Source organism: Copidosoma floridanum, unplaced genomic scaffold (assembly GCF_036245765.1).
Source record: "Copidosoma floridanum isolate Cflo_tuat_1 unplaced genomic scaffold, Cflo_Japanese_pri ptg000025l, whole genome shotgun sequence".
In the NCBI taxonomy this organism is placed as follows: Eukaryota; Metazoa; Arthropoda; class Insecta; order Hymenoptera; family Encyrtidae; genus Copidosoma; species Copidosoma floridanum.
The window spans coordinates 7,517,656-7,542,091 of record NW_028321902.1 but is presented as its reverse complement, the minus strand read 5'-3'; the positions used below and the strand labels follow the sequence as shown (position 1 = coordinate 7,542,091).

At 32.0% G+C, this 24,436-nt stretch overlaps 1 protein-coding gene across 1 annotated transcript in view; it reads left to right on the top strand.

Moving 5' to 3' along the window:
• Window positions 1–24,436, top strand: part of LOC106642829 (IQ motif and ubiquitin-like domain-containing protein) — a 32,650-nt gene that overhangs the window by 3,699 nt on the left and 4,515 nt on the right. The window lies entirely within an intron of this gene.

The window sequence follows — 24,436 nt, the reverse complement described above, 5'->3', positions numbered from 1 at the left end:
TCATTCTTTGTAATAGAATGTAAGAAGTCTATTCTTAGAGAAATACTTTTACCGCTATTTTAATAAAAATTACAAAATGTTAAAAAAAGAGTATTATAAACAATTTTTGAATACTTTTTCGAAAGATAATGCATCGCCAAATACTAAAAAAAATTAATTAACACTCAAATTCAATATTTCAAATTACCTGATCCATGACTTTATCCATGTTTGAAGGCATACTATCCATATCCTTTAACAATAAGCTCAATTTTTCATTGACATCGTCCTTGGAGCTCTAATGATGTCATAAAATAAGTTTCTTAATATAATGTTCAGAATTTAAATTAAATTCAAGTTTGATTACTGAAAAAATTTTTAAATTTTGAGAGCCTTTCAAAACGATCAATTTGTATGTGCCATCCTCCAGAAATTCCTGAACATTTCTAAATGGTACGTGTGGTATTTCAACCGTCACGAAACTTGTGAAACAGCCTGAGTACATGGAAATAATTATGGATGCTGTCAAATACAGCGATATTTTTGCCATTTTCGATGACAAGGAACTAAATTGCACATCTGTAAATTTTAAAAGAATGTTAGTATAGTCAAGCAATCTTATAATATTTGATCTTCAATTTCTAGGACTCCTGGACTATATTTAACAGTTTGTAATGGCTTAACAAGTACGTAGTCTGAAATTTTGCAACGTTAAGTAATTATTTATAATTTCCAGTTTTTGAAGTTCAAGTTCCCAGAAATGATGTTAAATCTAAATGCATGTATAAACAGAAGTATCCTGTACATACAACGTACAGATAAGTTATTTCACTTAGTTGGTGTGAGAATGACCTCTCCTAGCTCTTTAAAAAATGGTTGCACAATGATTTTATACGATAATTTTTAGTTTTTTCTAACTCTCTTATCGCCCCTTTTTTTCAAAAGCGTTCCACTCCAAGCTGTAGGTCTTCGGTGGGGAGGTTAGTGTTTTTTGGCTTACAATTTATTAGTGTAGTTAAATCAATCAAATAAAAAAGGCTAAATAGTAGTTCTTGTACCATCGGTATACAGTAAAAAAATTTGAGCAAAAAGTCAAGGTTTATGTATGTTTGTGCCCAAGAAGCAAACGTTATTTTTTTTTTTTTAATGAGGGCACAGAGAGTTTGCACGTATGTTGTGAAAATAGTAATTTTAAATTTGGTGGTGTATGTCTTCATGGCAAGCACCAGGCTCTGGTCAGATGCACACCAAATGCGATCTTCATTTTTCACTCAGGCGTAGTAAAAGTCCTAGGGTTAGAAAAAACATCTAAAAGAGAAAAAATAGCTTTCGCTACACAATCGAGATCAAACCGGGATATCCCTACGGTCCCTCGCAAGCCCCTGGCCCTTTGAATATTTGAACATAAAATATACTAAAATTTGTATTTTAATTTTATAGTTTTTAAAAAATTAACAATTTACTTTTTGAGAGGGAAGGGGGTGAAGATTATTACTATATTTTTCGAGAATAATGTGTTTTTGTAATAAGTATTTTTAACATAAAAACTTTTTTTTTCGTTTGATAAACATACTGACTCTCAAATACAATGTCGCCTGAAAGTATAAAAAACTATGATTATTTGTGATATTTAATCAGAAGAACTAAATATAAAGAGCCCAAACTATTCTGGTAAGTATAATTTGATTGATTCTTGATAAAGAAGAAAATTGACAAAACTTATAGGTTTATTTATTTGTGTAACCTTGTAATCTAAATTGCATGCACCAGCATACAAAGGTCCCACCTTTTAAATAAGATTTTTTAACTTTACACCCACGCTACAAGAATTTCTTTTTTTTCTCAAAATAGGCTGGAATGAGCCCTCGGGACCCAGTACTCTTTTGCCCTAGGGTGCAATGGAATGAGTGGGCACAATATGTGTCCACGGGCACTACGTAAGACTTTGCTCCTTCGGAAAGAATAATGGCATAAAGAGCTTGGGCACAAGCATACGAAGACCGCACGCTTTGAACAAGATGAATCTGTCTTTTAAGCCCTTAGTACAGAAACTATTATTATCTATCCTTTCACTGTTTTTTCGTCACTTGAGAGAAGCTACCCCCTGATTGTCGCCAGAAACATGAAAAGGATAAAAAGTGATTTAAAAAATACCTATCTTACTAATATATAAAGCAAGAACGCTAAAACCGTTGTAATCGCTAACCGCGAAAACTATACTGAACCGTTTTTGTTGAAATTTTGCACACTGATTCATGATACTTCCTAGATGGTTTGAGTATAGTTTTTATCGTAAAAAATTTACTAACAATAGCAATAAATGAGCTCAAAGTTTTGCAAAAATACGCCAGCTTCTCACTTTAGTTCAGTAAAATCCGCTAGGTGGCATCGACATAAAATCGAGGCTACCTGCAACAGAATTAAATAAGTGTGGTTATAATAGGCCGAAGCGTCTCGAAAGAGATGTAGTTGAGCTTCGAAAGTTCAACGAGCTGTATAGAGAATGCTGATGACAGTCTTGCAGCTGGGTATCCCGGTTACGGACGACACTCTTATCCAAAGAGGAAGGGACCTAGGTGTCTATTCACCATGAATCTCGACGAGTGCGATCAAAAAAAAAGAGTTACTCCAACCGATGCCGTCTCTGCCACAATAGCAGGAGACATATCTAGCCAGAGCACAATCTGCACCAACTCTTCAGAGTTGTGTGGCAGTCCCACCATCCCGCCTGGTACAGTGAGAGAATTTTTGGCTACAAATGCGTAAGCCAGGGAAAACAGCTCTGAGGGGCACGGGCAGCCAAAACCGCTACCTTCTTAGTCTTCGCGTCCCCAACGCGCCTACCCACATGTTCCCGTCTAACTATGAGCGGTTGGTTATTCAGAGAACGACCCGAGACGAGATATTATTTGGTCAGCGGCGTACCTCCTTTCATCACAGTCTCCGTAAATCGAGACTCTCAGGGTAAGAATCAAGCAACCCGTAGCCAGCTCTTCATCATCAGAAATAATAATAAAGAATGGCCTGGAAGTTTCACCACTGGCGCTTTTTAGGGCCATTATAAGTATTGGCGTTCCCTACTTAACCATCAATTTCATCCGTTCTTTTTAGGATCCACCTAAGTGTAAACTACCTTGCCAACGAATACATTTTTATTACCATTTCCGGAAGCGATTCGTCGACTAAAAGACTGTATTAACTAAAGACGGGCACTATTAAACCAAGTCAGCTATTCACTGGCGGACGTCACCTGCGGAGTTGTTCTTCGCAAGGCTGGAAAACCCGGTGACCGACGACCCTATATTACCATCTCAACTCTAAGCATTTAACCAGAAATCACTGATCCTCTCCGAGGTCTGCGCTGGGCAAACCTATAACAGCTATGAAGGAAAAAAAAACTTGAGCCAACGGGACAGCCTCCACTGGACAAGTATCACTAACCAATCTCCCCATCTAAGATCACCAAAACAACTGAATCTGCAAAATAAAAAAGGTGCACAAGTATCACTAACCAATCTCCCCATCTGAGATCACCAAAAAACTGAATCTGCAATGCCTCGCACGATTTTACGGTATAATAATATTTTCCAAAGTGGCTTTTTCGAACACAATTGCCTATTTTCCCTCTATTCCCCTCCCTGTACCCGAAGGCCAGCCATCATCCCTTCCCTCGTCCCTTTTTAAAGTGTTGAGTGCCTATCTTAAGTAGAAGACCGTTGGGTAGTAATATGCAAAAAAAAGTTGTACATATGTGCGTGTGAATCTGTGTTTTTCTTTCCACTGCTTCTCTCATCTATGCAGTCCCACAAATGGCGTTTTTAGCTACACTCCAATACTCTAGGCAAGGTGATCACAAGCCTACCCTTCGACTGCCAATTTTTTGATTCCTTCTAATTGACCAACTGATGAAACGTTACACATCACAACATTTAGAATTTGTACTAAATATTCTGTTAAGATTGTATTATACTGGATCCGTAATATTTCAAATTTTATCAACATACAGTCATAGTACATTACGCACTTTGTGAGTGAGATTAAAAATGCTTAAGGCTTCATATAAATAAATAGTAAATATGAAATCTAGGGCCTTTTCTAATCTCTGAACGTGGTGCGTAAACAATTCTACGTCTCCTGATGCTTGGGAGTGAAAATTTCCAAGTGTTAATAAAAAAATATGTTGAATTTTAGGTCACTGATGAATCCATTTTAGTAACTGGTATTAAAAAAAGTAAACAAGACAACGACTCTGTTAATGCTTTCCCACAACTTATTATAAAATATAACATCCGAGGTGAGTATGTTGTGGATAGCATTGAGGCAAGACTTTGCTCTGACAAAGTTCTGTGTATCCGGATTCCTGTAAAAAACAAGTGATTTCTCGACTGTAACCAAAATTAAAAATATCGAATGATTCACGAATATAGGCAATAAAAGAAAATGTAGAAAGAGAAGAAACACAAAAATTATGTCATTTCATTCCTTAAAAAACTGTATTCTTTAATTATTAACTAAAATAATTATAGATCATACAGTTTCAACAATATCCATACAAAGTAAAATTTTTTTTCCAATACTCAATACAGATACTTATAGTTTGAGAGTCTACAGCAAAATTGCCTGTAATGTAGTAAAGTTCGTAGAAAAATGTCTTATTAAATTTGCCCTTGATTCTGTTGTTAAACATTTTTTCACTGGCTTTAAATTCCTTGACATGGCCAAAATATTATTGCTAATAAAAAATCAATAAAGATCTATACGTAAAACTCTACATATTAATTTTTTTCGACTGTTTCTATTTACTTTTGCTATAAATTTCATAACCAAGTAAAACAACTGGAGTACTCACGAAAAATATTATTAATTACAGTTTAAATATTCAGACTAGAATTTTATTCAGAGAATATTTTAGTTTCTTTTCATTCATCTCTCTTTGCTTCTTATCGCGTGTAGTTGACAATAACAGAAGCGTACATTGCCATAATTTTCCATCGATAAAACTTCTCTAAATTACATCTGTAAAACTATAAGAATCTAAAAACCGAAGTATATAGTTTCTTCTCTTATTTATGTATTGTCACGTCAAATCGTCAACACCCAGAGGGATTAAAGCCTTACAGGGAAACAGAAGCATCAAGTTAAAGTGAGCACGATGAATGATAATGAAGAGCTCGTCGTTGGCTCAGTTGGTTAGTGTCCTAGCCATTGAAACAAAACAGCTCAGGGGGTCAATACCAGTGCTGTGCTGCATGTGAACAGGGTACAAAGATGTGATTCAGCTCTACGCGTTGCTTTACTCTAATCGGGTATCATTTTACCGTGCCACGCTGATTCCTACTCCATGTGTCCGCAGCTTTAGGATTTTTTTAATTATAAAAATATAATAATTTTGTTTAGAGGAATCCACGATTCTCGTTTACATAGGACTTGAAAGCTAGATTTTGATGGACTTGGAATTTTTAACAGCACTTTACAATAAACGGCGAGGAATAATAGATAACATATTTTGCATACGCAAGTGGTTAATTTCTAATTGGCGATAAGTGCAATGAGTGCTCGATTCTCTCGCATCGTTTATCTGCCGCATTTGTGACCTGGTGACTGTTTTTTGCTAGTCCATTCGCAAAGCATATTCTTTAATAACTGGAGATAAAGCAGGTCCAAGATGATATACGACGGACAATTCGACACGACGTTGTACTACTTCAGGCTCTAAACGCCCTTATAGCTCTTAACAGTATCGGGCCGCAATCACGTTAGTTCGACACTTCCACCTTGGTCGAACAATACTTATAAGATTAAAAAAAAAATATCTTACAGTCATTACTAAAAACTGTGCCTAGTAGGCTTTACGATTTTGTGTTAATGTGTATATATTCTAATACATACTGTCATCATTGGCATATCGAGAACAACCGCGCCTGATTTAATTGAGATATCAATCAGTAGCACATAAAAGGAGACTTTATTCCAACATGGCTTTCGAACAATCTGAACTGTTGGATTACAGTTGGAATACACACACGAAAGATATCAAAGGTGTAAGCAGAGTGAGTAAAGGCCGAGTCTTGAATTGCTGAGCATGTGTTACGAAGCCCCCGAGCCAAACCGTAGCCTACACCTCTGTGCTGCCGTGGCCGCTTAATAATTACAAGTATATGGTTAACGTTGATTTAAATTGAACTTATTGATAATATGATGATTCAATTTCTGTAGAAGTTGGAAATTCTAATTTTTAAAAAACTTTAAACTATAATTTTAAAATACCTTACAAAAAATACCTTGTTAATGTATCATCACGAACAAATTAGGCCAAATCTGAAATATTATATTATGAAGTAATGTTCAAAATTAAGTTTAGAAAAGTCATGGCATAGTTAAAATATGAAAGAAGAAATAAGAAGTTTTACTTGCAACATAAAGTAACGAAAAATATAGTAATGTCTATGTAATGTACAACTAAGAGTTTTTTGATTTAGTGTTTTATAATGAGCAAACATCTTGTACGGCGTCTACGCAATTCTTTTGAAGGAGTAAAAAATTTAATTTTGTCATATGTACTTGTTAAAACTGTACATTTTTTTAGTTATTTTTTTATCGACCTCAAATTGAAAATATTGTTTTAGTATTTTTTCAAGAAGAATGAGCACACATAGCCTTTCTTTAACATGTTCGAGGGTAAATAAGCAAATTTAAATCGAAAAAGTATAGAGGACAAATAAATATAAAACAAATAAATAAACCCACATGATATTTATTTCAATTCTTTTAAATATATACACTGATACACTGAAAATATCAAAAACTTGAATAAAACATTCAATTTATCATTCACTTTTAAAAAGTTGTTTAATACTAAAGTATTAAACAACTTTTAAACTAGTATTAAACAATGCTAACAACACATATCGTAATGTATTAAGTGAGAAAAACTTATGATTATTATTTTTTTTCAATTATTGAAAGTTAATACCTCTCGTTTGGTTTTAACATTACATTAAATACTACGGTTTAGTTTCGTTGTGAGTATAATGTCCCTGTTCTACAGTGGCCAAGAAATGAGACATTTGACCAACTAAAATAATTAAGAAAAACTTTTTCCCTGTGTTTGCAAAAAATTATTTTTTCTGGATATAGCTTAAAATAGTGTTATAACTATCAATTTATACACATTAAGACTTGAAGTTTTACTTTTTTTCAATATTTATGGAGTACTTTCGAAATTGGCCTACTACGATGGCCAATCATTGTAATATTTACCTTATAGACTACAATAGTCAATACAAAAAAGCTTATTTTTATAGCACAGAATATTAAATACAATTTTCTGTTTAAACATTTGACCACAAATGTACTGTAAAAAGGTTGAACGCTATAACGATTATTTTCGCATCTAGAGGCGTATGTCATCAGAATCAGCATTAGGCTCGTGGAACTTCTTGTGCTTGCCTTGGTTGGATGCACACCATTGTAATTTCCTTGTTTTAGTATCGATACGTACAATAGCAATAGCTATGCGTCCGTGCACCTTTTCTGGCCTGGGCCTTATAATTTAGGGAATAGAGAAGAGAAGCCAAATGAGAGGAAGAACGAAGCAAGGGACAGTAAAGGGAGGTAAGCTAAACAAATTAAAAATGTGGTTTAATGCTTAACCTCGTAATTTCTAGTACAAGACAAAAAAAATTTTACTTTAAACACTAATATTACTAAGTAATATGATGATTTGACCAACAACCAAAATTTTAGTACACTTTGTTACCGTTCACTAGCAGTATAAATTTTTAGTTCTCAGATTACATTTGTTATCATATCATTGATATTTTATTTGCAACTGTCTCATTAGTTTAATTATATTTAATGCACTAATGAAAGGCATCCTATTGAAAGTTAAAGAGTACAGTCCCGAATTTTCAAAATAAATTTTAACAATTTTATCGTAATGTTTCTTTTTTTTTTTTTTTTTAATTTTTTAAAAAACTCTGCTGTTTATAAAAAAAAGTATTAAAATTTAGGAAACTCAACGTCATGTTTTCCCAGACATTTAGAAATTAAATCAGAAACATTTTTGATTAAATATAGGTCCAATCAGAGGGCTTATTCTGGTTTAATTGTTAATAGTAAATTGAGAAACACGGTCGATTTCTTTCACAATCGCTTAAAAAACAAGATTTTTTACACTTGCAAACATGGTCCGAAAACTACTATTCCCTACTGCCTGGTATGACGTTATTCCACTAGAAATTACACAGTAAGTTATTTGCGTAATCTCACGAAAAAACTCATGTGTAAAGCCATGTGGTATTCCATGCAGGTAATTGGTTGGTAAATTTCATGTATAATGCTTGATGGCGTTTCACATGGCATTACACATGGCATTACACATGGCATTACACATGGCATGCCACGTGTAATTACGTTAATGAAATAAAAAAAATATTACTACATACATTAATAAATACCAAATGTAAATTTTACTTATTTAAATACACGATAATGCACCCCCAGTTTTATCAGTTAATGAACAAAGTAAGGTCTGTATTGAATGGCCATAAAGAAATCGTATGTAAAATTATAATAGTAATGAAGCTTGTGTGTGGATTTCCGGCTATGAACAGGTTATGCAAACGATATTTTGGCTGAAAATAAACCCGCAAATCAAATTATATTCTTTAAAATCAGCTTTTCAGTTTGGGGACCAATTATACGTTAATAATTTTTGTGACAGAGTAATCTCACGCGAGTAGCCACGATGCCTATGAAGTAAGTTTTGCTAAAATTACTAAAAAATGTCTACGTTTCACATACTTTGAATCTTTAATGTTTTACTTGTTGAAATAGTGAAATAAGTATTTTATCATCATATAATTACGCACAAAGGGCTTGCATATAACTTGTCTGTATGATACATTTGAGATAAAGCATTGGAAATTTAAGGATTTAGGTATTACAATAAATTATTAACGTTAAACAAACACATTTTTTAAATTTATTTTCGTAAAATAATAAATGTTTGTGGCATTTTCATTCTAAGAATATAATAATAAAAAAATAGTGGCCTTTTGCCAGTACATTTTTTGATTTGATGCTGGTAGACACATAAGAACAAAGGCATGTTTTGGGCAATCTATGCTATCTAAATAGTTATTTTTATAAATTATGGCATTTTTGAATAACTTCTCACTATTCATATACCTCTTTATATAACTTATTTCTTACTTCTTTAATCTTATGATCTATGCTCCGATTCATCTTCGCAAAATGTTTTGCTTGTGTTTCATTAGACATAAATCTGTTTTTCAAGTATACTTTGTACATTTCTATAATGTACAAGTTTTTTTGTTCAGTGAATATAATTGTTAATATTAAAAAAAAAGCAATAAGTATTTACTTACTCTTGAGATCCTTATATTTCTTAGGTGTTAAAGTTTTTCTTGGGCTTCTGTTCTTCAACCGAATTATTATTTTCTCTTTAGATATGCAGCGATTGGCTATTGCTTCAGTACTCCAGTATATGACAAAAATTTCTCGCAAAAAACATTCGGGCTCTCTTTTACATAAAAAATCGTAAAAATCTTTGTCCACATATTTATTTGCTCCTACGTACTCATAAATCTGTTTTTCAAGTATACTTTGTACATTTCTATAATGTACAAATTTTTTTGTTCAGTGAATATAATTGTTAATATTAAAAAAAAAAGCAATAAGTATTTACTTACTCTTGAGATCCTTATATTTCTTAGGTGTTAAAGTTTTTCTTGGGCTTCTGTTCTTCAACCGAATTATTATCTTCTCTTTAGATATGCAGCGATTGGCTATTGCTTCAGTACTCCAGTATATGACAAAAATTTCTCGCAAGAAACATTCGGGCTCTCTTTTACATAAAAAATCGTAAAAATCTTTGTCCACATATTTATTTGCTCCTACGTACACCTATGAAAAATTTGCAGTGTGCTATCAACAATAAAACGGCATAGAATTTTATTTACAAAATAAGTGTAGAAAAATGAACACCTCACCTCATAGTTCTCAATGCTTTTAATTTCTACTTCGTGATTTCCATCTACAACTCTTGTATTCGGTTTCGGTTTTAAATTAAAAACGTTCTCATTATCCTCATCAGAGTCATGACTTGAATGTTCTGGAGGGTTATCTCGTTTCTTGAAAAACCTGTAAGTTCTTCGAGGTGCCCTTCCTAGTATTTCCCCATTTGAGATGTATAAATTATATGACAATGCAATTAATTGTAACTGTACCATATACAGTTAAAATGTATAAGAATTTTCAGTCGCACAATGTGTTCCATACATACGATCAGATAATAGCTATGCTCAACTATCAGATGGGACAATTATCAGAATAGTTTATTTCGTAGTGGATATGGATACAAAGAAAGAATTAATACTTTGCTATATAATAAACGCATCTAGTAGGATAACATGCTCAACTCAATCAATATTGGCTCCATTGGTGCTGAATTAGTTATGTTTGAGACTGACAGCTTAAGTTTTGTTCGTGTAGAGATTGAAGATAAAAAGTACATTGCCTAGATGCCCAACATCTACCACTACTAAATTATGTCTAACAGCATCGAATCAAAAAATGTACTATAAAAAGGCCACTATTTTTTTATTATTACATTCTTAGAATGAAAATGACACAAACATTTATTATTTCACGAAAATAAATTGAAAAAATGTGTTTGTTTAAGGTTAATAATTTATTGTAATACCTAAATCCTTAAATTTCCAATGCTTTATCTCAAATGTATCATACAGACAAGTTATATGCAAGCCCTTTGTGCGTAATTATATGATGATAAAATACTTATTTCACTATTTCAACAAGTAAAACATTAAAGATTCAAAGTATGTGAAACGTAGACATTTTTTAGTAATTTTAGCAAAACTTACTTCATAGGCATCGTGGCTACTCGCGTGAGATTACTCTGTCACAAAAATTATTAACGTATAATTGGTCCCCAAACTGAAAAGCTGATTTTAAAGAATATAATTTGATTTGCGGGTTTATTTTCAGCCAAAATATCGTTTGCATAACCTGTTCATAGCCGGAAATCCACACACAAGCTTCATTACTATTATAATTATACATACGATTTCTTTATGGCCATTCAATACAGACCTTACTTTGTTCATTAACTGATAAAACTGGGGGTGTATTATCGTGTATTTAAATAAGTAAAATTTACATTTGGTATTTATTAATGTATGTAGTAATATTTTTTTTATTTCATTAACGTAATTACACGTGGCATGCCATGTGTAATGCCATGTGTAATGCCATGTGTAATGCCATGTGAAACGCCATCAAGCATTATACATGAAATTTACCAACCAATTGATTGCATGGAATACCACATGGCTTTACACATGAGTTTTTTCGTGAGATTACACAAATCACTTACAGTGTAATTTCTAGTGGAATAACGTAATACCAGGCAGTAGGGTTGTCTACGTGTGATAACTTTTTTTATTAATTTTTGTTTGCTTATGTTTAACTAATAGTTTTTAAATTGTTTTGTGCGATAATTCTCGTATTAAAAACATGATCTCAAAATTCATTTTTGTGATTTGCTGTATCGGTACTACCGTCTTATGGGGTATAAGGCCACAAAGGACGTGGCTGCGTGTCCCTGTACTGAGAGTAAACTGAAAATGGTTTCCCATCATTGTACAATCGGTTGGTTTTTTTTGGTTTCCTAATTTTCTTGATTTTCTTACATTGTTTTCTCACTAAATACAATATTAACAGCTTGTGATACTTTTCAAATAAAAATATGATTAAGCTAAGGACAAATCCACTTGCTAAAAATATAAATAGCGGGGCAAGCTCAGTAATACCAAATGATGTGAATGAAACTTCTTTTACAACGAGATTTCTGGAATGAAGAGCTTTTTTTTCTCGAGAAATTATTCCATTCTCTCTGTTTTTCTGCAAACTGAAAAAAACGTTGTTAAAATTCTTCGAAAATAATTTTTTACTCGCAAATACTTACTAATGATTTAAAAATCTAATAATTGGGTCTTCTTTTCTCACAGCAATACCTTTTTTCCTAGAATTACCTAGTGTAATAGCATGGACTTTGCAACGTGACTGTAAAATTAATGAATTTGGTACTACGTCAGCTGAGTAATAAGCAACCTTCTCATTGCATATCTAAAATTAAAAAAACTTTAAATCACTCATGCACAAAAAAATAATCTTTTTCAATTTATTATTTCTCTGTAGCTTTCAAAAACTTTTGGGAATCGCTCTGATGTTAAATGTATCAGCTTGTAACTAGCACATTGTAATATTTGATAATGTCCTTATAATGCTATTTTTCGAGTGAAATGTTTCAGATATTTTTGATAATTTTTTTCAAATTGATCTTGGTGAAAAAAATCATTTTCCATAATAGATTGTAAAAAATCTTTTCTTTAAGAATTACTTTTACCACTATTTTAAGAAAAATTATAAAATGTTGAAAAAAAAGTGTCGAAAACGATTTTTGAGCACGATTGTGAAAAATGATGCATCATTAAATATTATAAGAAATTAATAAAAACAAAAATTGAGTGTTTAAAATTACCTGATCCAAGATTTCGTCTATGTTTGTAGGCAAACTTTCCACATCCTTCAACAATAAGCTCAATTTTTCGTTTGTATCGTTCTTGGAGCTCTAATAAATTGTCATAAAATAAGTTTTTCAATATAATGTTAATTATTTACATTAGGTTTCAACTTTCTAAGATTACCGAAAAAATTTTTAAATCGGGAGAGCCTTTTAAAACGATCAGTTTATATGTACCATCCTCCAGAAATTCCTGAACATTTTTAAATGGCACGTATGGTATTACAACCGTCACAAAACTTGTGAAACAGCCTGAATACATCGATATAATTATGAATGCTGTCAGATACAGCGATATTTTTGCTATTTTCGATGACAAGGAACTGAATTGCACATCTGTAAATTTTGAAAAGTGTTAGTGCAGTCAAGCAATCTTATAATATTTGATCTTTAGTTTGCTAGGATTGCTAGATTATATTCAACAGTTTATGATGACTTCACAAGTACAAGTCTTAAATTTTTTAATCTTAAATAATTATTCGCAATTTTTTATTTTTTTCATTTGACTCTCTAAAAATTATGTAAAATTTAAATGTATGCATAAACAGAACCATCCCGTAAATACAACGTGCAGATAATTTTCGTTTCGCTTAGCAGGTGCGAGAATGCCCTCTCCTAGCTCTTCAAAAGATGGTTGCACAATGGTTTTATTCGAAAATTTTTAATTATTTGTAACTCTTGTTGCACACATTTTTTTTTTTCATAAGAGCGTTTCTCTTCAGGCTCCGTGCATTCTGGAAATCTTTGCGAGGGACAGTTTCTCCCACTCAACGCTGCCATCTGACATAGGCGCATAGCGAATAGGTATTCAGTGGGGAAAGTAATATTTTGAGCCTCACATGTTATAAGCGTAGTTTAACCAAATTAATAAAAAAAAAGAAAATAGTCGTTTTGGTACGATGGCTGTACAATAAAAAAAACTTCCAAAAGTTGAAGTTTTTGTATATTTGGGTCCAAAACACGAATATCGTTTCCTTTACGAAGGCGCAAAGAGTTTGCGTGTATGGTAAGAAAATAGTAATTTTAAATTTGGTGGTGCATGTTTTCACGGCAAGCACTAGGCTCTGGTCAGATGCACGCCAGATGCGATTTTCATTTTTCCTACTCAGGCGTAGTAAAAGTCCGAAAGTTAGAAAAACGTCTAAAAGAGAAAAAATAGCTTTTGCTACACAATCAGAATTTAACCAGGGTTTCCCTACGGTCCCTCGTAAGCCCCAGGTCTTTTGGATATTTGAACAAAAAATGTACTGGAATTTGTACTTCAATTTTATAATTTTCAAAAAATTAACAATTTAATTTGCGAGAGGGGAGGGAGTGAAGATTATTACTTTATTTTTCAAGATTGATGGGTTTTTTAAATAAGTATTTCTAACTTGAAAACTTTTTTTTGCGTTTGATAAACATACTGACTTTTAAATAACACGTAGCCTGAAAGTATAATAAGAATGATTATTTGTCATATTAAATCAGAAAAACTAATTATAAAGAGCCCAAACTATTCAGGTAAATATAATTTGATTGGTTCTTGATGAAGAATGAAATTAACAAAACTTGTAGGTTTATTTATTTTTGTAACCTTGTATTCTCAATTTAAAAAAATTTGTTTTTTCACTATTGGCTGGAATAAGCCCCCAGGACTTAGTACTTTCTCGCCCTAGGGTGCAACGTGATAAGTAAGCACATTGTGTGTCCACGAGCACAACGTACGACTTTGTTCCCTCGGAAAGAATAATAGCATTTAGAGAAGCTATACGTGAAGTACGACTGTACCATTTAATTCCCTTCATAAACTTTGATTTAACTTTTGATTACACTTTTTCGAAATCGTCGTGCCCTCTGATTCTGTCACCATTCCTTGTTTTTATGTAACTGAACCTACATATGATTGAATCAATAAAAAGAGATCCCAAATTTATCCTTCATTAAAACAAAATTTTTTTTGAAGTCTCTCTCGATATGGAGCTTATTTTGCTTACAACAGCACGAACTATGTGGAAAAAAATCGTGAACGCAAGTTTTTTCATAACTCCATTACTATTTATCTATTCTAATTTTAATCATTTTGTTTTATATTTAACATAATGCTTATAGTAGTGACGGAAAAAGATGTATCAGCCACATAAACAACTAATTTATTATAAGTAATTCAAATCGTATTTTACAGACTGTTTTATACCTTTGCCCTAACTTATTCAAGTATATTAAAGTATTAAAAGCAATAAAATAGAAGGTAATATATGGAACATCGTATAATATAGTATAAACAATCAAACAAAAGTTGAAATATATGAAAAAATTCACAAATAATATCCTTTTTTATTCCTTTATTTTTATTTCCTTATTTTATTGATTTATTCGCAATGTCATGTACTATGTGACACAAGATTTTAACACAGAATTCAGTGAAGGTGACAACCTTTTTTCACGATGTACATATTTAAACTTTATCTACATAGATGACATATTTAGATATGATAATAGCATATAAATAACGAAAAAAGGATTTACCACCACTTAAACCTGTGTTCAAACTTTTTTTCTTATATACACGACATCGTCAATAAAATAAGGTCTGCTTCAAAGGTGTATCACAAATTTTTTTTTTTTTTTTTTTTTTTTTTTTTCAATAGGGGAAAATTGGGAAAGACAAAGAGCATCATTGGATGCAGAATATCACAAAAGTAAAAAGAATAAAAATGTAAATATTAATATCAGTTACTAGAAAAATTAAAAAAGGTCCGCGTACACTCACCCTTGAATGGGTTGATAGTAAACATTAAGTCAACTACCTCGCATTAGTAAGTTTTTCCGCATGAGTATATTAAATTTTATAGAAGTATTGTTAAAATTTTTTATTGTTTATTTTAAACAGTTAGGAATTTATTGATAATCCATCAAATTGGTGTTACCTCGTTGAAAATCCATAGTGAAAAAGTGATGATGAAAACAAAAATTTGATTGATTTTTACACATATTTATTTATTTCGAAGGAATACGTTACAGCTATTTTGGTACACTATATCTTCCTCAGATGAATAGCTTACAGCCACTGTGTGTATGTGTTGTAGTAGCTATGCGCTATTTGTCTGATAAGGGGACAGTGTACCGAAATAACCGTAACGTATTGCTTTAGAATAAATAAATACATGTAAATTCAATTATAACTAACTTTGTCCTCGTTATAACCTTTTTTTCAAATGAAATAATACTTTTGTTTAAAAAACGTCAGAGAAAAAATTAACACGATAAGGACCGCTCGAAATGACCCAATTTTTGCTAAAGTTAATTGTACCTAATGATTTTCATAAAAAACGTGCACGATATGGTATCAATAAGGCTGTGTCAATTTTTTTGTTTTAGTTTTGTCAGAAATCCCGTATCATTTTACCTGTATATTCCTGGTGGACGAACACTCGCCATACGTTTAAAAAGCCATCCGACAGTTTATAGATAAATCCTCTTCTATCATTATATAATACTAAAATTAAACTAAATAATATTGACGAAATAACTATAAGTATTACCAAGAAGTACCAGATACACTTGCTGAAAACCTTTTCAACAAAAATTAAATTAAACGTTACAAAGAAATAAAGTCGTGATTACTTCATACTATAAATTTTTATACCTCAAAATATGCTGTCCATGGAATTTCCTTGGAATCAGGTAATTTATAATACAAAAAATCTTGAAGATCTGTGATTTCAATCGTTACCTTAGCTTTATCTTCATTTTCATTTATAAAATATACTCCAGGCACAATAATACTTTCATTCAATAATTTTGTGGAATTAATTGACGTATTTTTAACACTTGAATTCGATTTTTTTTTCTTGTAGGTCAAGTTTTTATACTCAAATGCTAATCCAGAGTCCGATGCAAAATCTTCAACTACTTTAGAATAAAAAGTAGAAGGCTGAAAAATTTGCCAAAAATTAATTAATTTTTTTATATGCAATAATTGTTGTTTCAAAACAAACCGACGTTCTACTTAATAAATTCGTTACCTCCCCAAAAATTTTAGCCGATGCTCCGGTCAAATTCTTCCGTCTCTCAGTTAAAACTCGATTGTCTTTGACAATTAGTTGTTTCTCCTTGCTCCATTCGAATAATTTGTTAACTTGTAATTCATTCCCAGAGACGAGGGTAAACCATTCATTAATGTCTTGATTATCTCCACATTTTATTAAAATCTCGCTTAATGCGTTTAGGTGGAAATAATTTTTTTTAGGACATCGACATATGTTGAAAATTTGTCCAGTGGTAGCTGACTCAAATAGTAATAGCCAAATATGTGGCGATAGGTTATGATCCTTGGAGAAAAGTGAAAATTTTTTGAAATCATTGTCGCTGTTTAAAAATACAACGAAGAGTGTTTTTGAGTAATTTTTTATTTTGGGGTATTTCACGGGAAGATCCGCTATGGTCACTGCGACCGAGTAAACCTGTTTTTTCGAAAATGCCTTCACCATGTTAACTACTGAATGAATTTCTGTAATATTGGGAAAAAAATTAATAATTTCAGGTATTTATCTCTTTAATTAACACTTTATTTTTGCTCACCTTCGTTGCTTCTATATACGATGCCTATGCTAGTCGTTTTATAAAAATTTTGTACCCCCAAAATTAATGGGATGTCACCTTCCATGTTATCGCTTGCATGACATGGCACCAATGGCATAGTGGTTAAAATAATAATAATACCCGTAAGCATCATCATTTTCATCTAAAAATAGATTAAGAGAATATAAGCGTTTGCGCACAGAATTAAATAAATCTTTGAAACGAGGTACTTTATACGACTTAGCAAAAACGATACTATTTACCGAGAGCATAACTTTTAATGCATAGTAAAGCAAATATTGAATTGAATGAAAATATAAAATTTGTTCAACTATACTATTTTTATTGCATGGTCCCAAGTTAATTAGGCATGAAAATTGTAAAATACGCATTTGTATATTCTTGCTTTCAATGTATGTTAGGCTAGTATTTAATTATTTCAGACAAACATTTTTTTTTAATCATGGATAAATTATACAATTTACTCAGCTTTTTACAAAATAGTGGATGATGTAGTTAGAGTTCTGTAGAATCTTTTGATTAAACAAAAGTTTTGTAATGCGTGTTAAGAACAGTTTTTGCTAACATCAAGTACTACTGTTATTTATAGGAAAAAAATTGCTCTACAACCATTTACGTCTTTATATAACCTTAAAGATAGCTTTAAGATACAAATTGTGCTGTATTACACTAGTTTTAAAGTTTATTTATAGTAAAAAACAACAACATGATTTCGCTAATGACGAGATCATTATATTTCTGCAACAGAGAGAACTTGAGCATGTACTTACGTAATAGTTTGACTTTGGTAATGCTAACAATGACTTTCAAGAATTCCTTAGATTGAGCCAGGCACGATTGGAACAGACTCTCTTTCGATGCTGGAAGTTTTGTTGTCTCGAGCTTCGCAAGACACTTCTCGCCAATGACTATGGAGTTGAAAGTTAGGCTCCTCCGTCAAACTGAAATGGAAATATCGTACCAGGTGATATACACACATACGTACACACACACACACGACAATACAATTTTACACTTGATTTAAAGTTGAATTTAAAAACTTTTTTTAGCCTTTTTACTATATTTTTGCCTTAGTATGATGTAAGAGTTTGAATTGTAGCAAGAGTGTTGCTGCCCTGTTGGCTGCGTCTATTTCGACGAAGTCAACTTATTTGTTACTTGAAATTTAGGAGGGATTGCGGCACAAAAAAAACTACTCAATTTACAAATGATTAATTAAAATCCACCTAAAAAAAGACAATTTTGCTAAATTTATCGAAACGGAGGATGGAAATCAACTAGGTGAAATAAATTTAAAATGCACTGATTATGAGCCACGAACAAAGATATATTTCGTGGCTCAAGGGAAAAACTCCGAAAAGAAAAACCCAAGAGAAGAAAAATCAATGAAAATACAAACGAGTGAGGTTGAACAATAAATTTTAAAATAAAATTCCTGCAATGAAGAGTGTGTACTTGTGTATTGTGTGTAGAAAACGTATACGTGCGCGTCTGCACGTGTCTCGAAAAAACTCATGAATTGACAAACGTCGCACGGTCCGTGAAGCGGATTTTCGCCGTGCTTTACTCGCAGCACGCCGAGCTTCTCGAAGATGATGAAGATGACGATGATGATAAAAAAAGGAAAGCGTAAGAGAAATAAACCCCAAAAAGGTGACTCCCAGATACTCGTGTGCGTGATGATGATGAGAAAAGATGTAAAAACCAGTAGGACGAATATAAAACCCAACTATGCCAGATACTCGAGATCGCAGTTGACAACTGTAGACCACTCTGTATAGACAGATAGTTCGGAACTGACCCAGCGCGCTCACTCAAAGTAGTCGCAAGACCCTCCTTCCCTTTTTAATTCTCCCACCCGCTGCAGTCGTCAGGACCCATCAATCCCTTACACCTTATGTGAAAAGCCAGGAAAAGAGAGAGAGAGAACGATGTAAGCAATCAAGAGAGGGGGAGAGACCTATGACCCGAGGACACTTCATGGGAGCAAAGAAGATGGACATGTAGGTGCAGGATAGAGAAGGAGAGAAATGTTTAGCTAATGAGAGTATAGAGAGAGACTTAATGAGTTAGCGCGAGAGCGATTAATTGTACCGACTGAAACAAAAGGAGAAAAAGGAAGAAGGTAAGAAAAATATTGACTGGCGGTTGCATATGTGGATATGCGATGAATTTTGTGTGAACTCGGTGTGCTGCCACCTTCAGCGTGCTGCGAGGTTGATCCTCCACCGCTCACAAGGCGGTCTACGAATTTTAGTCGTTTCGACTAAACATGCTCCCCCCGTTGCGAGAGAAGGTTAGCAAATTAAAAACATCGTATATGTAGCGAATTCAAAAAAGTGCTTACTGTGCGAATCGTACAATGGTGTGAGAGTGTAGTGGTGTGAAAGCGTGTTTACAATTCGAGCGATGTTTACACAAATTGGTTTAATATAAGATAGACAACATGATCGAAAAACAGACTTATTTACAGAGACAATGACATTTTTTTAAATGCTTGACTTCATTTTATTAAGAATATCAAAAAAGTCTGTGTATTGACAGTTAGATGCACCCAAAATTAGAGCAAAGCAAAATTGTTACGTATATCATCGAAATTTTAATCTGATACAGGCATTTTAAGATAAACAATTCATAATATACTAGAAAAGATAAATTTTGCATTTTCTTCGAAAGTCAATTTTCGTAAGTTTGATTAATTACTTTCATCGTCAGTTGTATCATTCTTCACATTTTAACTTTATCGTAAATCTATGATGAAAAATTAAAGAAACAAAAAAGTGGATTGAAATTAAATACTCAGGATGCAAAAAATAAGATAACGGGCTTGCCGAAATCTGCTTAGCTTTTGGTAATTTTTTTATCGAATGTAATCTCTTGCTAAAAAAAAAATTGGTTAAGCGTGTAAACTTACATCAAGAAAAATTAAGCAAATTTAGCGCCAATTTGCAAAGATTAAGCACCAGTGTTATTAAAAGAAAATAAATTTTTTAAGGATGACTTAATATGCATTAAGTACGTTAATGTGTAAAAAATTGCATGTATCGTACATAACAAAATTCAAGCTTTTCTATGCTAATACTGCATTTTTATAGTTTGAATTGGCGCCAAATAAACTTTTTTTTGACATATGCTTATGGTGAAGAAAGAGAAAATTTTATGTTTGTTTCCGCCAAGGCACACTTTAAATTATAATAATAATAATAATAATAATAATAATAATAATAATAATAATAATAATAATAATGATAATGATAATAATGATATAAATTATAATAATAAAAAAGAAAATCGCAATAGTAATAATGATAAATAATGTGAGTAGTAATTATAATGGTATTAATAATAGAAATAATAAGCAAAAACAATAACATGAAAATTAAACATTTACTCTTTTATATAATCTCAAAGATATTATAGCTTTTAATGAATTGAGAAGTATTCCGCTGCTTTTGTTTTAAAACGATATATCAGTTAATAGAAAACAATATAATTTCGCTAATGACGAGATGAATATAGTTCTGTAGAGAGAAGACTTCAACATGCACTTACTTGATAACTTGACACTCGTGACGCAAATAATGATTCCCCGGAACTCCTTGGACCAAGTTGGGCACGGCTGGAATAGACTCTCTTTCGATGCTGGGAGTTTTGATATTTTGAGCTTTGCAAGACACTTCTCGCCAATGACTATGAAGTTAAAAGCTAGGCTTCTTCGTTAAACTGAATCGGAAATATTGTATGCGGTAATCACTTTATGTTGAAGTGTTGTCTAGCTGGCGCACTGACAGACAGTGTCGTTTTAGGGTTGTGCCTTGAAGGGTATGGTATTCTATTTCCCACTACCAAAATTTACTGGACATCAAGTGGGAGTAATGTCACGCCCATCAACATACTTTATCCCTTCCACACTTCCCCTCTTTTTTTTGTATTTTTGGGAACAAACAAATAAGAAGCCAATCCATGTAGGACGGGTTACAATGAAACTAATGAATGACAAATTTTTTAATCCCCTTAATACAGATTCGGTATTCTTAACGATGAACTTTTTAATAACTTTGTTATTTTATAAAACATTTAATTATTAAAATATGTTTATAAAAGTTTATTTGGTACATTTAAAAAAGTTTGATGTTGCTAATTTTTAAAAACTTTAGTTGGTTTTTAGCGTGCCAAATTTATTAAATGACCGAAATTTCTAGGACCAATTTGCGTACGAATCATGATTTCTCCATTTTTTATGCAATTTAGAAATTTGATGTTCAATTACTGCTGCAAGTACGAATATGTTTTTTAGTTTTCTTTTATGAAATATTATTGGGTAGTTGAGAGAATAAGCGTATTTTACTTGGTTTCCGGTAAAAATTGCAAAAAGTGAGAGATACTTTTCTTCAGATTGTGAAGAAGCAGTTCAGTGCACAGTCGCTAATCTTCATATGGCAAGGAGAAAATTGATTAGTACAATAAAATCAGAAAATAAGAAATATAATTAAATACCTTTTAAGTATTAATGACTTTCTATTTTCATTTTTATAAATTAATTTTATAAATTAATAATTTAAAAGAATAAACCACGCTGAGTTTACTTTAAGCTTGAAAATTGTAATATGGTTAGTTTGTATTGTCTTAATTGTAAGAAATTCAGTATTATCTCCTTATAGAAAAAACTTCGGATGAAAACATTAATACTTATAAATATTGAAAGGAAACTAAAAATAATAACTTCGTCTTGAGTAGATTGAGCCAAGTGAGTAGTTTTTTTTTCTTTTTTTTTTTTTAATTTTTATTTCCTAAAGTTAAAACATCGAGGAAACGTATTTTCTGTGCTAATTTTTATCTGCGTGCTATAAGTGTATATACAAGCAAGATTATTTGAAGACAGGGATTAAATCAAATGTTGCATTAGTATTTGAGGCATTATTTTCTATTTCAGCTATTCCTCCATGAATCGCTTAACTGATCTAAATAAAAATAGAAAAAGAATGAAAGTAAAAATAAGGCTTTATTCCGAACACATACGTATACAAAACTCTCTCAACGCACCCCATACTCCAGCGGTTAAGGACATATAATTATAGGCTTTTATAAAAGTTTCTCCGAGCTTTTCCTTACCAAGGCCATAATTTCCGATGGCTCATCTTTACTTTCTGGCATAAAATGAACTAGTGACTGTGTAGAATTGAGCCAAGGAAGAATACTTAATTTCCTAGTATAGCGCGTGTCCGTACTGATGCGTTCAATGTGCATGACAACAAAATTTTACTACCTTCTACTACGCAGCCATGCTTATAATATATTTACAATTATTCGTGTGTGTCCTGCGCGTGTTTTTTCTTTTCGTTTATTTTTCCTCTAATCTGTTTCTCTTCCAGCACTGATTCACTGGTAAATATTTTATGTCATCGATCCAGTGCCCGTTTTTGGATGTTGGTAGAAAAAAACAAGCTAGTTGTTTCTTGGTGTGTATGTATTTTTATATTTAACGTCAATGTAGTAATGTTTCAATGGGCACGTTGTTGTTTTTTTGGTAAGGAAAAAGTAAAAAAAATCAATATTTGTTATCGACTAGAAACTGGAAAAAATAAACAATAAAACACACCTAAACATTTTGTTCAGCACATGTTGAATAAAGTTGGATGAAATATTCTCGTTTTGATTTTGACGCTTGAAAAAATATTTATGCATTCATCTCTATCGTAGTTTTATTTTTCAGTGAACTGTATCTCAAAAAGTAAGTAAAAATTTCGGATGCAACCAATGAGTGTTTTTTTTTCCTATGGTTCCAGATTTCTTATTTTTATTTCGAATATGAAAAAAATTAGGTGATCCAGATGTGGATTTTTAGGGATCAATTTAGAAATTTCAACCATAGCATCCTATCAATTTTAGAGTACACAAATTTTTGACCTTTTGCATATGGTTAAAACAAAAATAAAGAAAATCGTATTTTTTTTATTTTTTATACCTTTACTTCTTTCTTTGGTCTCTGCTTACAACGGGAAATATTCCATCGAGTAAACCAACGTGTGCGTCAGTGATTTTCAATGTCAATGACATAGTTTTCAGTAAATAATATATTGAGCCACCCCTAACATCATGACTACCACCACCAAACTAGGCCGATGGAACATGAAATTTATTGCTCCAACCAATTACAATGCAAAGTAATGCCACGTACCTACTCGCAGCAAATAAGAGCTACTGTTGCTCCTACCCTTAAACTACGACAGCCAATCTACTCAAACTCGACAGCTTTTTTCTCCTACACTACCTGCGCCAACGAAGGTAGGGTCGACCAAGCGCCTCTTTTCCCCTGCCACCACAAGATTTGGATATTTTTGGCCTCTTCTGCTACTTATTCATGAGTGTACAAACACTGTATTGATCTTTGGCGTATAGTACGTAAAATAGTTTACAATAAAGAGATTTTGTTGCAGATGGTTTATGGAATCGAAAATTTAGAAGACGTGCAGACATTTTTACCCGTAATGGAATCTCCTATTTTGTGTGCAGTATTAGGTATGACTTTAAATAGGAAAGGAAAATTCTTATTTGAAATGGTCAATAATTTTATCTTGTAAACTTTTACAAACTTCAACTTCTAGATGATACGAATACTCAAATGTTAGTCCGAAGTTCCGAATTTTTAAAAACTAAAGTCATTTGGGATTTTAAGATTCTACGTAATGACCACGGATGACCATAGCGTTTCTAATGAGAATGATGTCAATCGATAAATTTTTACTATTTAGTTAGTAAAAAAAATTGAATTGCTTGACCTTAACTTGTGATTACATCGTGTTACCACATAAATAGTGCTCTCCGCAAGTTATTGTTGCAAAACAGATGAAATGTTCAATAATCTTATTCTGCAAATTTTTATAAACTTTAACCTCTAGATGATACACATGTTTCGAAAAGAGCTAGAAGTTCCAAATTTTTATTAAAACTAAAGTCGTTTATGATTTCAAGATATCACCACCAGATTCAAAGTACCAAATAGGAAATACTACTAAACACTGGTATAACTAAGTAATTTATTCTCTTTTTAGGAAAACTCATAGGTGCAATCAATTTCATGCAGCGTTAAAATTTTTTGAAGAAAAAAAAAAAAAAAAAAAAAAAAAAAAAAAAAATGGAACGAAGGACAAAAGTATTATAATTTTGGATTAAATGTAAAGTTAATTTTAAATAATCTCAAGTTCGTTAAAGTAAGTTTATATTACAAAACAATCGCATCGA